At 43.2% G+C, this 15746-nt stretch overlaps 1 long non-coding RNA gene across 1 annotated transcript in view; it reads left to right on the top strand.

The window, feature by feature from the left end:
• Positions 1-15746, top strand: part of LOC130356688 (uncharacterized) — a 214754-nt gene that overhangs the window by 197453 nt on the left and 1555 nt on the right. The window contains exon 4 of the long non-coding RNA XR_008888964.1: positions 15280-15411. This is a non-coding gene — a long non-coding RNA (uncharacterized LOC130356688). The remainder of the gene's footprint in view (positions 1-15279; positions 15412-15746) is intronic.

Here is a 15746-nt window from a genome sequence, read left to right as displayed (position 1 = left end):
GACACCTAAAATAAAGGAGTGTTTCTGTAGGTGGTCACCACAGACCACTTCTCAGTTCCTGTGCTTCCTGTCTCATGTTTTGGTCCCTTTTGAATGCTGGTGGTGCTTTCACTCTAGTGGTAGCATGAGACTGAGTCTACAACCCACACAAGTGGCTCAGGTAGTGAAGCTCATCCAGGATGTGTCTGTCAGCATAGTGTCCAGAGCATGGAGGCACTATGGGGAAACAGGCCAGTACATCAGGAGATGTGGAGGAGGCCGTAGGAGGGCAACAACCCAGCAGCAGGACCACTACCTCCGCCTTTTTGCAAGGAGGAGAAGGAGGAGCACTGCCAGAGCCCTGCAAAATGACCTCCAGCAGGCCACAATTGTGCATGAGTCCATTCAAACAGTCAGAAACAGACTCCATGAGGGTGGTATGAGAGCCCGACGTCCACAGGTCGGGGTTGTGCTTACAGCCCAACACTGTGCAGGACATTTGGCATTTGCCAGAGAACACCAAGATTGGCAAATTCGCCATTGTCGCCCTGTGCTTTTCACAGATGAAAGCAGGTTCACACTGAGCACATGTGACAGATGTGACAGAGTCTGGAGACACCGTGGAGAATGCTCTGCTGCCTGCAACATCCTTCAGCATGACCGTTTGGGTCAGTAATGGTGTGGGGTGGCATTTATTTGGGGGGCCACACAGCCCTCCATGTGCTTGCCAGAGGTAGCCTGACTGCCATTAGGTACCAAGATGAGATCCTCAGACCCCTTGGGAGACCATATGCTGGTGCGGTTGGCCCTGGGTTCCTCCTAATGCAAGACAATGCTAGACCTCATGTGGCTGGAGTGTGTCAGCAGTTCCCTCAAGAGGAAGGCATTGATGCTATGGACTGGCACGCCCATTTTCCAGACCTGAATCTGATTGAGCACATCTGGGACATCATGCTCCATCCACCAACACCATGTTGCACCACAGACTGTCCACCTCATCAGGAGCCTCATTTTGACTTGTTTTAAGGACATTACAGCAAAGTTGGATCAGCCTGTAGTGTGGATTTGCACTTTGATTTTGAGTGTGACTCCATATCCAGACCTCCATGGGTTGATAAATTTGATTTCCATTGATCATTTTTGTGTGATTCTTGTCAGCACATTCAACTACGTAAAGAAGAAAGTATTTCATTTGATTTGTTCATTCATTCAGATCTAGGATGTGTTACCATAGTGTTCCCTTTATTTTTTTGAACAGTATAAGTTGTAATAAATTTGGTGTGTGTCAGAGGCCATGCCACCGCTATGCTAAGCCCTCTTTAAGCACCACTCACTTTTTATAGACTTTATACGAGTGCAGGGGGTTGATAAATCCCCCCTCCCCCAATTATATTCATCTTTAGGTTCTCTTTGCTGCCATTTACTGGTGGTAATAAGTAAAGAATTCCAGAATATTATGAAACTTTGTAGAATTTCCCAGTGAAAGGGAGGATTAGGACAATAAGTTAATAGCTGGCTTAGCTGGAACATATGGTCTTTGGGCAGAATCAGTAACATCTCCAGCTAGGTACAGAGACCTGCCTAGGGCTGTAGGTTCAGTGCCGTTGTTTCTGTCCACACAGCCACCTAACCTCTGTGTGAAGGGACTTGTGGGAGTAGGTAGGTATAAAGACTTTATAGCTTTTTCCTGATTCCTGAAGTGAGACTCTACGTTTTGCGTCAGATCTCTTCAGACAGGAATCCTGCGATAGGTAACTGCAGCTTAGCTGCACTACATCCGGTAGAATCATACTTCAGAGCAGAAAAGGACGAAAGGTGACATTACACTTTACACAACTCTTCTTAACACAGCACTGGTTAATTCTTCATTGCCAGCACCACCTGTAAGTGCTTTAAAGAACTGTTTAAGCTTTTGCACCATTAAACTGTTGAAGATGTTTTCTTGTTCAGTAAAGTTATTGTTTTCCAATGCAACCATGACTCCTAGTATCTTTGCTTCATCCGCACCTCACTAAAATTAAGGGTGGCCATCAGCCAGGATACAGTCACTAATGTGTCTTGGGTAAAACCTCCGTCTATGAACACCTTGGGGGGGAAGCCCTTCATCACTACACCTGGCCTAAGAGGAGAATAAGACTTGTCCTACTGCCACCTCATGCCATCTGTTAACAGTGACAAGGCTGCGGTATACCACAAGACCATCCACTGGCTCGTTCGATCAACACACTATTCACTCCAGTCAGTCGCTGCACAACTTTTCCTATTGTACTGTCAGCTGGTATTATAGCCACACTGGTTATTCCGTGATTGGGTGCTCCTTGAGGGTTAAGAGCAGTAGGGGGCCACACCACTATTTATAAACTTCATTATTTTTCTAACAAAAATGATACACCTTATACCTGTCAAATACTTGAAGGGTTATTCTCATACCAGAAAGTGATGGCACAAATTCTGTAATGTGAATGGGTTGTTACCGTAGATGATGATTTATGTAATGACTAAGGATAACACTCTGCAAAGTTTTCAAGCTCGAACAGGTTTTCAACTGATATAAACATTGAGGAGGCTGCATCGCCTTCATGAGGGCAGTGGCCTCTTCAAAGATCTGACCCATGGAGTTGGACCCCCACTGATCTAATGTTTAAAAGGTTGGATAAACCCTTTAAGACACTTTTTACATATGTCTGTCGATCCAGCAGCGGTGGGGAAATGATTGTAGAACTGATCGCATTCATTTGAAAGGGGACAAGTCACATTCATCTGGTGCCCCAGTTTGGACACTGGATGGTTTGACACGCTGCAAAGGTGCCGGACAGGGGGACGCATTTTGCTGCATTCCCCCATCTGGCTTGCACAATTACCGACAGACGAGTCCTAAACAACTAATGCACTTTGTTGTTATACAATTATAGCATCAGTTGCAGTGAGACAGACGACGGATATATGTGAACTTATTAAGTATTTCCTGAATTCTCAATTCACTCCACCATGGGGCTCAATCTACAAGCATAGAAAGCTGCACAAAATGCAAAAATGTTTACCACATGTAATCCTCTACAGCCTGTTTTGTGTCTAGGAGGCCCAGCACAAATGATCCGCTTACTGCATCTCCTCTCTGCAACTATTATGAGTTCCGGGTCATGAAGTGAAAGATCATGTGGGATGCCACCGGACAACCAAGGAATGTCCTGTCCTCTCTCTCCGGCCACATGTGAGAAACAGGATGTAAAGAAAATTACATAAAAAATTTATATATCTATCTATCTTTAAAAGCTACTCTCAGCTTCCGCAAAACTCGGCCTCTAGCCTTTCCCAACAAACTCTCATGACACACAAATACTTACACACAAACAAAAAGAAGACATCTAGTCTGGTCTGATCCCCCTCCCCTCATTTACTGCCTCCCTCCCACCCTTCAGTACTAATCCCTAATCCCCATTCTTCCTAATCTAATTTACCAATGATGTTCTTTATTGTTCTTTTTTTTTGTAATTAATTGAAAAAATAGTTGCAGCTCTAGACAGGGCTGTGTCTCTCCAAATCCTGTCCGATCTTCTGAATTTACCACAGGTGACTCCAGTCAAGGTGTAGAAACATCTCAGAGGAGATCAAGAGAAATACGAGGCCTCAGAGCTAAATGTCAAGTGTCATAGCAAAGGGTCTGAATGCTTCAAAATTTAGGTTTTTCCTTTTTAATAAATTTGTATAAAGTCCTATAATTCTGCTTTGACATTCTTATTATCGGGTATTGAGTGCAGAATGATGGGGAAAAGTTAAATTTCTTGCACTTTAGCACAAGGCCACAACAACAAAACATGAAAAAGGTAAATTGGTGTAAAGTCATAAAAAATGTATTGTATTGTATGTGCTTGTTGCTTGTCGCAGAGGCTTAATCATGGCTGTGTATAAAATATTTAAAGAGATGAATGTATTCCTTCATTGCTTTTATAAATACGGCAATTGTGACTCACATACCAAAACAAGAAAAACCTGTTTAATTCCTGTTCCTGCCCTCATAGTCATTCATTCATTATATAATGCCTTTTCAAGTGCACCAAAAAATGACCTGTCAAGCTTGTGCACGAAACACTGCAACAGACAAAGTTTGTCTGGTATCTAGGATTCTGGCTACCTTCATATAACCAGTTCAAACACCTAAGTCATTGAAGGCCATTCCACTGATACTGGGCCCAGCTGCAAACAATACATAGCAGACTGAGATAAGATAAGCTTTTAGGGCACTTTTACATGCAGCTAGAGCTTGCGATCCTAATAGTTGCAGGTGGGACCTTGACTTACTGCTCTAAATAGGGCAAGTCTAGGTGCAGCCTGGAATTCTCAGTGAACAGCAAGCTATTTGCCCGACACTCACCTCCACTGGGCCTTTGCTGCTGCTCTACCAAACCTCTTGTCCCCCCACACTCTTCCTGTGGCTGCAGTTCCTGGTCCAGCCCATAGGGTGTGCACTTGTGTCCTTCCCTCAACCTGAAGGGCCAAAATGAACATGCCTAATATGTTTTTTTGCCTATCCCGGCCCCGCACCAGTGGCCGTGGTCACTGGTACAGTGTATAAGAGCAACCTTACGACGTACAACATCAGAACAGTAGAAAAAAATGGTAGTAAAGCAAGCCATACATGTCTGATAGATGTTGGCCTACAACTATTTCTCTCGATCCACACGTATGTGACCCAGGTGTTTATATACTCTAAATGGGGAGAAGAACTGCTGCCAGACATCTTTGATGGTCACTTATCTTCTTTAGAATTATAACTGAGCATGCTGACATCACCTGTTGGGGTGAGTTTGGAGGCCCCCCAGAGGCATTAGATAGTTAACCATTCCACACCCTTTCTGGTAACCTATAGCAAATGACACAAATATATATTTTTTGGCATTATAGTCTTATCTTTGGGGTCACTGGCATTTTTTAAATGAAAATACATTATTCTCTAGACAGATGCCAAAATTGATTTTCCAGTTAGATTCCTACATTATAGAACCTATTTAGTTTGATGGCCATGTGCAGGAACCTTTATAACAGAAAGCAGATTTACTGACATACAGGTGAAACTCGAAAAATTAGAATTTCGTACAAAAGTTCATTGTATTTCATTAACGCAACTCAAAAGGAAAGGAGACATGAAGTGCTCCAAAATCCCCTGGTTGACCCTGGACTTACTGAAGCACAGTGGACTAACACCGGCAGATGAAATGGCTCCCCAAATCATACAGTATATTGGGGATTTGGGGTTTTCATGAGCTATATGCCATAATCATCACAATTATGACAAATCACAGCTTGAACTATCTTGCTTTGCATGTAATGAGTCTCTCATATATTAGTTTAACCTTTTAAAGGGGTTGTCCACCATAAGGTGATTTTAGCACCTACCTGCTAGACAGTAATGGACATGCTTAGGAAGGATCTGCACTTGTCTTTTGCTTAAATGGCTGTGTTGTGAGATTACCATAAAGCTGTGGCTTTCTTATTGTGAACCTCAGTATTTCCTGTTGAAGTTTTATTTTTTCCTACAAATCCCAGAATTCCACTTTCCTACCTCCCACACATCAGCCACCCCATCCATTGAACAAAAAACAAGCTAGATTCAATGAAAAAGGTCAGTGCTGTCTAATCAGGGTGCCTCCAGCTATTCCACCCATTGAAGCAGTCAGGCTCCCTGTCATTACCTGACTAGTGATGTCAGATATCAGCCGCACTGCATCCTGGGAAATACCCAAGACAGGAGTCATTTCGTAAAAATGAACATCCAGAGCAAAGATCACATAAGAATCCGAGACCAGCCGTTAGAGACAGGTACAGACACTATATTATGAACTACACTAACTTTACAGCCCCTGTAGCATAGTCAAATAAACAAAAAATCCTGGAATACCCCTTTAAGTTGCATTAGTGAAATAAATGAATTTTGCATGATATTCTAACTTTTTGAGTTTCACCTGTGGACATCCAGAGGCTTGCTTTTTGTGGAAAGATAAAATAAATGGAAGTGTTCCCAAAGACCACAGAATGTTACCAAATTTCGTCCCCATGTTAAACATCTAACAAAGGCTTATAAGGACATGTTGTTAAAGTTAATCAGTAATTTACCTCTAGCTGCTTTACAATCAAGTTTCCTAATCTGAAGGACAGAAAAATACCTTGTAAATCAGATGGTAGTCACTAGACTTTTCGTCAATAAAACAAATACTGGTTTACCACCTTTTCTTACCAGGTCCTGGTTTCTATTCTGATCTGAAAAATTCCAAATGGGTTGGGAGCATTGATCTGTATGTGGGCTGATGGGCTACTTGTAGATCAATGGGAAATGTGGCTTGTCACCCACTTATACAGATAATGTGCAAAGTCCTGCTGTAGTGCTAGTAGCATAATTTAAAAGTATATCAATAACAACTCAATGCAAATCGCTTGTGTAAAGTGGGAAGGCTACAGTGAGTAAAGAAAAGAAAGCCTTTTATGAAAACCTTATAATGTTGTACATGTCTTTTATGTCAGCCTACCGCAGCCACGGTGGACATGTGCTTGTTGGTAGGTCAGACGGTGTCCTCCTAAGCTAGGCTTTCCTTGACACCACAAGGAATTATTTGAGGCCTACAAAGAACTTTGTGCCTATCCTTGAGCAGGTTTGCCCACATTATCTAGATTGTAAGTACCTGTCTCACTCTTTCTATTAATACTGGATTACCTGTGCCAAAGCCAGCCGTGCCATGTTCTCAGACCAAAAACATGATTCAATTAAATCTACTTATTTATTATTGTATTCAATATTTAAACATTTATTGGACAGTGCAGAGTGCTAACTAGTTGTCTAAAGCTGAAGACTCTCAGAAATGCCATTGGGCAAATTAACTTTTTTGAAAAGATATTCCCATCTGAGACATTTATGGCATAGTGACAGGATATGTCATAAATATCACCTAAATGTTGGTCTCATCTCTGGGACTCATACCTATTTGGAGTTTGAATGTTCCCTTGCTCCCTCTGGCTTGCTTTGGGAGGCTGACAGTGGTTGGAAAGCTGAAAATGTTAATCCAATTTGCATAACTCCTTTTGACTTTAAACTCTTAAGGACATTTATTTTTTCATTTTTGCACTTTCGTTTTTTGCTCCTTGCCTTCAAATAGCTATAGCACTTTCTGTTTTCCACCTACAGACCTACATGAGGGCTTGTTTTTTGTGAAATGTCTATTTCCTGTTGGAGTTTCCTCCCTCCAGTCCCAGAATCTCTTGTTTCTTAGTGTGAGGTCACGTTTCTCCCTCCCATACATCAGTACCACACCCACTGCAGCACAGCTGAGCTACCTTGCATGCTGTGCCAGCTTAAAACTACAAGTCTCTACAGCTGTGGAGACTGATCTCCCTTCCACCCAGCGGTTGCGCCACTCATTGAAGCACAGACAGGTTCCCTTTCAACACCTGACTAGCAATGTAATGTCTTGCTCTGCAACCTGGGAAAAGAGACAACACTTATTTTTATGCTGTTAAAAATGAACACCAGGGCAAAGATCACATAAGAATTGTGAGACCAGCCATTAAACACAGGTACAGACACTATATTAGGATCTACACTAACTTTACAGCCCCTGTAGTAGTGATGTCCCGAATAGTTCGCCGGCGAATAGTTCCCGGCGAAAATAGCTTGTTCACGTTCGCCGCAGCGGGCGAACATATGCGATGTTCGATCCGCCCATTATTCATCATCATTGAGTAAACTTTGACCCTGTACCTCACAGTCAGCAGACACATTCCAGCCTATTAGCAGTAGACCCTCCCTCCCAGACCCTCCCACCTCCTGGACGGCATCCATTTTAGATTCATTCTGAAGCTGCATTCTTAGTGAGAGGAGGGACAGTGTAGCTGCTGCTGATTTAATAGGGAAATCGATATCTAGGCTAGTGTAGTCGGTGTCCACTACAGTCCTGAAGGACTCATCTGATCTCTGCTGTAAGGGCAGCTCCCCAAAAAGCCCTTTTTAGGGCTAGAACATCAGTCTGCTTTTTTTAAATTTTTTTCCTGTGTAATCTAATTGCAGTTGCCTGCCTGCCAGTGTGTGTTTCAGGCTCACAGCGTATACTGTGCCCACTTGCCCAGTGCCACCACTCATATCTGGTGTCACAATAGCTTGCATAAAAAAAAAAAAACACTTTTTTGACTGTGAAATAATAGCAGTTTCCTTCACATGTGTGCATTTCAGGGCCTGCCAGGGCATAGTGTCACACCAGTGCAACTCATATCTGGTGTAACAGTAGTGTACATTTGACTGCATAGAACACACTTCCCCTTATGTACCAAGAGCCCGCTCCCCCTTTCCCCCCAAAAACGACAGACTCAATTCTCCATTTTAACTGGGCTGGGTAGTGGTCACAGCTAAAATTTATTTTATGTAAACAACATAACCATATAAAACTGCACGGCAGTTAACATTTAACATCAGCTTTTACCTCAACATAAACCAGAAACTCTTATCAAGGCAGTATGCTGACCGCCAGACTCCTGGCGGGCATATGTGCCCTCGGTACCTTTTCCTCCAACTCCTCTCTTACCAGGCCACCGAGGAGCCTGTGTACACCTACACGGTGCTCCAACCATCACTAAGGAGGAAAAGTGCCTGTTCTAGGCCATCCTGAAGGCCAGACAAAAATATGTCCAGGCCAATATCGTTCAGGTCGACCCCGTCTGGGATCATAAAACGCCTGTTGTCCCCTTCAAGCTCCCGGTGGCGAACAACCACACCACCTTTTGAGCGCACAAACCTTGCCATCCGCGAGTTCACCAGCCGGTGAGATTGCTTGATTGCATTGGCATTGCAAGCACCCTGCCATGAAACCCTCTCCCTGTTCCTAAAATCAATGCCATATACACGTCCCCTGATAGGGGACATAACAGGGATTAAACTGATAAGAATAGTACTACTTAACACACCACACCTATCTGGTGGCACATTAGATTGCACGTGAAGTGCCGCAAATTTGAAGTAGGAGGACCGACCAAGCATCTTTTTCCAGCTCCCGGTGGTGAACAACCACACCACCTTTTGAGCGCACAAACCTTGCCATCCGCGAGTTCACCAGCCGGTGAGATTGCTTGATTGCATTGGCATTGCAAGCACCCTGCCATGAAACCCTCTCCCTGTTCCTAAAATCGATGCCATATACACGACCCCTGATAGGGGACGTAACAGGGATTAAACTGATAGGAATAGTACTACTTAACACACCTTATAATAACGCAGAGAGAGGAAATGCAGAGAGAGGAGTCTGAAGAAGAGGAGTCAGAGGAGGAAGGTGGCTTTGTGGAGGTGTAAGACCAAACACAGCAGTCGTCCCAGGGGGCTTGTTGTCACCTTTCGGGGACCCTTGGTGTTGCACGTGGCTGGGTGGAGGAAGAGACCTTCAATGACATCAGTAAGGACAAGGAACGGGACATGGCTAGCTTGGTATCCAACCTTGTGCAAATGGGGAGTTTGCGGTTGTATAAATGGACTGTTTACGGTTGTTTGCGGTGCGTTAAACGGGAAGTTTGGTCTGTCACTGCGAAGCGGTCGTAACCCTTACACTACCTGATCGATACAACATCATACCTGATGTTTTAAAGCACGTTATTCCAATCAATTTAGGAATGTTAGGTGATTTATGCCCTTTATGGATTAAAACCAGACTCTGCATCAACTATGTAATTTTCCATGGGAGTTTTGCCATGGATCCCCCTCCGGCATGCCACAGTCCAGGTGTTAGTCCCCTTGAAACAACTTTTCCATCACTATTGTGGCCAGAAAGAGTCCCTGCCCGTTCGCGAACATTTGCGGAAATTTGCTTTCGCCGTCCTGCAGTTAAGTATCCAGCATAGCACTGAAAGTCAGGCAGTTTATGCAACTCCCAGATCAATAAATTATTGCTTTAAACTGCTGCATGCACCTTCACAGCAGTGGAATAAGCTTTTCACAGTTGTCTTTTGTCAGGTGGAGCGGGTACCTGGGTGACTTACGACACCCAAGCTCCTGTTCTAACGTCTGTGATTGCCAATCAAAGCTTTTTACCCCTCAGATGCCACAGTCAATAACAACCATATCCCCTGAGATATTGATCACCCTATCAATGCCCTGCGGGATTCTGATGAATTGTCATACAGACTGGGGCCCTAACAACTGCCCTAAGGGCTGCCAGGAACAGACACTCAAGTGTTAAACTAAAGATCATGCATACACGGCTCTCCTTTGTTACCTGTTTTCTGTCATAATGCTTATTACCATGGACTATGATGGCTGTATACAAACCATTAGGATATTTTACTGATACAGTGATCCCTCAACTTACAATGTAAAAAACCACAGAGAAGCAGCGTGTAAAGATAAACAATTAATAAAGTTTTATTGAGAAAAAAAAATAAATTCATAAAACATACATATTGCAAATGAACACCATAATTCACCAAATATGGAAGACATAAAAGGAGACACAGACAGGACACTGAAAATATGGAGGTGGGCGCTCACTCAACTGTATTGTATTAGTATAACAATACATAAATAATAAAGTGCATAGCAAAAGTATGAATAATTAAGGTGCTGCTATGTTGCAAATAGTACAACAAATGAACAACATGAAATCAGAACAAAGTGCATTTCATAATTACCAAGTGGTACAGAGGAGCAAAACCACACCGCCAAAACCCGACGTTTCGCCACGGAGGCTTCTTCCGGGGGTGTGGTCAGTGATAGTCCGTCCCATCTTAAATATACATTGCGATCCAATCATAACCCAGGCCATTTACCTTGTGACTACAGCGTCACTGATAGATGATATGTGTATACCGGAAGTCTTATAGAGACTCATGGAAACGTGCACCTGCGGGGGCCCGGGTGCGCCCAGTAGGAGGAACACAGCAGGGCTGACCAATAATGGGCGTATTAAGGATACACCCTCATGTCGGACTCACACATCGCATATCCATTAATAGGCGCAACGTGTGAGCCTGCAAATTAACAAAAGAGCGGACTCAATTCTAAGATGGTAAGGCCAATCAGAAAAACCCCCAATCAATGGTCATGAGTATAACCACGTGGTATCGGCGTTCCACGTGTATGGAGGCTGATGTAAACAAAACCCACTTGGTGCAGGGACAGAAAACCCGGCACCACGTAGGCCTCTGTAACTCAGCGACCAAAATACGGGAGGGGAGGGGAAATAGTAACCACCCCGGGGGCGTGGTCGTAGACTGAGCCTCCTATTGGAGTCACCCCGTGCTTGAAAGGTAAGTATTACTCAAAAGTGCTAAAGAACACCTGGTTGTCATGAGAGATAATACCTGCATCACGGACATCCCAATATAGTATGATATCGCAGGGCGTAGTTAAGTGTATATAGAAGCCATATCCACGGTGCGGGCAATCGGCGGTAGGAAAAAAATCCCACCACCGACAGTCGCACCATGGAATACAACAAAACGCATTGTGTGTATGGGGCGGAAGAAAAAATAAAATAAAAAATTATAATAATAAATGAATAATGTGTGAATGAATGTGAATGAAGTGTAAAAAAAGGGGGGTTGTCAAACAATGGGGAAATGTGAATTGACCTGTGCAGGTATGTATTAAAATATACACATATATACATATATATGTACACATACATGTATACATGTAAAACCATGTGAAAGAATAAATACATAATAAAAGTAAGCTACAATGCAATCATGCAAGACACAGGGTGAGAATGGCCAGTTCTCAGCCTGCATGGTGCAGCCACTAAAGGCATACGTTAAATAATGATAAAAATGAAATAAAAAATAATAAAATGGTGAGGAAGTTATGAAGTGGAACGTGCTAAATCGCAAGTGAGCATGCTTGAGGAGTGAACACACGTGAATAAAAAGTGAACACAAGTGAGAAAAAGGAGATTTAATACGTTACCAAAATGTGCAGACATAGTGCCTAAAGTAAACTTTTCTTGTTGGAGAAAATGTCAAAGACTACATATGTGTACACAACATTGTAAGTGATGGTGACATTGAGAATTATGTTGATCGAAAAAATACATGCCAACGTGCAAAAAAAGGGGGGTTAAATAATTAGAGTTTAAATGCACGGATAAAGTGCATAGAGTGCCAAATTGCAACAAACCCTAGTAGCAATAATATACCGCCAAATATACCAGCTGATGAGTGAGCGCCCACAAGATAAAAGGTACTACATTAATAGAATGTCCAAACAATAGATCCAGTGGAAAATCATCATGATCCAACCCTGGTAATCCAGTTTCCAAATATAAGAACACAATTCCCAAAGATCCTAGGTATACATTAATAATGGAACTTGTAGTACATATGGGAGTAATGGAAGAATCTGTCAATGATCTGGAGACGGAAAGAAGAAAAAAGGGGTAAGTGTTAAAAACAATTCAAATAAAAGGTATATGCACATAAAGTATCCGAGTTGAGAACAGGATAGAAGGAATCAACCGCAATGGCCTCAACATACAATAGTTTCAACATACAATGGTCTTTTCTGGATCATTGTAAGTTGAAACCAGACTCAACATACAATGTTATGGACAGTCCAGATCTGTGAAACGTGTCAATGAACCGACCAATCAGAATGGGAATTCACTGGTAAAACTCCTGAATTACTGAAGCGTATGCACTGGCTGGTGTCTGGTAGCGCCCCCTACAGTACAGGGAGGCATTACATGTTCTGTACTACTCTTTGGGCCAGGAGTAGCTTCTCCTTTGGACAACAGGTGAGGGTGGCTCCATGTTACTTTTTAAGGACATTGCGTGTACTGTACAGGACCCCGAAGAAGCTCCTGTCTTCTACATAGACCAGTGCTTCCCAAGCAGGGTGCCCCCAGCGGTTGCAAAACTACAACTCCCAGCATGTCCGGGCATGCTGGGAGTTGTAGTTTTGCAACAGCTGGAGGCTTCCTGCTAGGGAAATACTGACATAGACAGTGATTTACAGCTCCCAGCAGATCTTTCTTACTTTTATATGTAAGGACTTGCTATATCTTTATTAGTTATCTACTTATTTTCCCTTTAATCCTCACTTTTTCCAATTTTTTGGATGACATTTTGGTGTCTTTAGAACCAATTACCAGGTTTCCATAGAGTTATGGCCTCAACATACAATGGTTTCAACATACAATGGTCGTCCCAGAACCAATTAATATTGTAACTTGAGGGACCACTGTATATGAACCATTTAATCATTTCAGGGAAAACTTTGTTTTTATGTGCCAGGACCAGGGGCGTAGCTATAGGGGCAGCAGTCACACTGGGGCCCTGGTGCCTAAAGGGGCCGCAAAGCACATAAGTGTCCCATAAGAGGCCAGTATTATAATGGCACATGGGGCCCTGCTGCAGATTTTGCCTCTTGCCATGACCGAAGTATTTGAAATATCTGACATTTGCAGATTTCATTTTAGTTCTCACAGATAACTCTGAAGTATTACGGGAGGAGTTCTGGGCACTTTGCAGGGTCCTGTTTACTTTTCTACTTAGTTGCCAAGATGCCTGGGCTTCCCTCCTTCAGTTTTTCTAGCGCAAAAGCAAGATTTCTGACTTTTCTTATTAAGACAGATACTATATGCCATCTGCTGGAGAATCATAGGAATTGTGCAAGCATTAGTTATCACTAAGTACTGTGAACCACAGGATAGCTTTTATGTCAACCTTAAGACCATAATACAGTGTTTCCTAACCAGTGTGCCTCCAGCTGTTGAAAAACTACAACTCCCAGCATGCCGGACAGCCAACGGCTGTCTGGGCATGCTGGGAGTTGTAGTTTTGCAACAGCTGGAGGCACACTGATTGGGAAGCACTGCCATAATGCATACAGTATTACTGGTCGGGAGGCCATTCTGCGGGATAATGTCATACAATTCTCCACCTCTGGACTCATCGTGGTGTTTCATAGTAGTTAGCCCCCTAGTTTGTTCTCTTCATGCCTCCGGGGTTGAATTCCTCTAAACAGATGGTTTTGTTAATTAGCCATAAAATCATTATGTTCCATTAGATGACGCTCTGCGGTCTTTGATGTATCTGTAATTACATCTTTACATACCGCATGCAGTATAGTCACAGTAACCAAAAAAAAAAAATATAATAATAATTGCTATACAGATGGATTCATGTGAATATTTTATCTGTTTTCCTGCAAACAAAAATTTGATTTGCGGTTTTTATTTTATTTGTCTGTTGCATATTATAGTAATTAACAAATTGGGTGTTATGAACTAGACACAAAACACGTATGGGGAGTGGGAAACGTGAGAAATGGTCTAAGGAGCCATAACAGTTTGGGGGCATGTGTTTTCTGCCCAAGAGGGACAAAAGCAGCTGCCGTGTTGGTCTTATCCCTCTTTTCCCCGATATCTGCCATTTTAGATAGAAAAGAAAAGTTTTAGACTTCTTTATGGACTGAGACAATTTTGAACGTAAAAGGTATTCTCTAGAAATTCAAAGGACAGGGCATAAGATGTTTGATCATGATGGGTTCAGCCACTTGGACTCCCCGCTATCTCCGGGCTGGCACGGCAGCGTTCTGAACACGGAAGCTTGGAACTTCCATGTTCATGACATCACGCCATGCCCCCTCTATTCATGTCTAGTACATAGCCGTCACGCCTCCTCCCACAGACATGAATGGAGGGGACAGACGGCTGTTTTCACTTCGTGCACCAGATGACTGGAGAGCAGTGCCAGAGATCGCAAGGAATCCCAGCGCCAGACCCCTAAGATCAGGCTTCTTATCCCCTATCCTTTGGATAGGGAATAAGATGTTTAGGGGCGGAGTACCCCTTTAAAGTGGGCCTGCCAGTAGAATATTGAGACCCTAATGTGGTAACTCAAAGTACACACATATGGTACAGCAGGGAAGGACGCCTATGGGATGGCTGGATTAGTAGTCCTCCACTGGTCATGGCCTGTGTCACACTGGTCAATGGCTCAAGGTCTTCCACAGGGGCATCCCACATTTTCTAGGCTGACACAGTGTTGAGTGGGCTTCACTGTAGATGGTGGTTGTAGTTTCCATGGGGAACACTCAGTATAGAGTCTGGGGTGCCTTTAATAGTTAGAAACAAAAAGCTAAACTATGGGATATCTTAAACAGGTCATATTCTGTACTGAAACCAGATTCTTCCACAGTCTCTTAAATGGTAAACCAGACAGGTAGTGGCTGCAGCATGAGGAGACATGGTGTATAGTGGGCTATCTGTGGATTGCACTCTTAGCTCTAGCTCGTGATCTTTGTTGCTTATCCCTTTGTCTTTTTCCCTGAAGTAGGCTCCTACTATAGCTCAGCAGCAGAATAAGACATCAACTTGTCTCTCATGATGACTCTGAAATGTTGAACATGATTTCTCCCCCAGTGGAAGGCTTAGAGCAAGCTTCTCCCTTCCTTCTGAAGGGTCTTCGGTAAGTCTATGTTTATGCATGTGTTAACTTTCTAGCTCCTAACCATATCTGGTACAAATGGAGTTACAGTAAAAACATGGTACAAACAGTATGACACAGCACAAATGCATAGAACACTCATTGTATGGCATCCAACCACAGGTCCTGTAGGGATCCTAGTGGGACAATGAACTAATCACAGGCAGAATGAAAACTTAAAGGGGTACTCCACTGCCCCAGCGTTTGGAACATTTGGTTTCCAACGTTTGGAGCTGTGACATCACAGCCAAGCCCCCTCGTGAAGTCAGGTCACGCCCCCTAAATGCCAGTCTATGGGACATTCATAGACTTATTGA

This window comes from Hyla sarda, chromosome 2 (assembly GCF_029499605.1).
Source record: "Hyla sarda isolate aHylSar1 chromosome 2, aHylSar1.hap1, whole genome shotgun sequence".
Taxonomy (NCBI): Eukaryota; Metazoa; Chordata; class Amphibia; order Anura; family Hylidae; genus Hyla; species Hyla sarda.
Note: the sequence above shows the minus strand (reverse complement) of the source record. Positions and strands in the feature narration are given on the sequence as shown.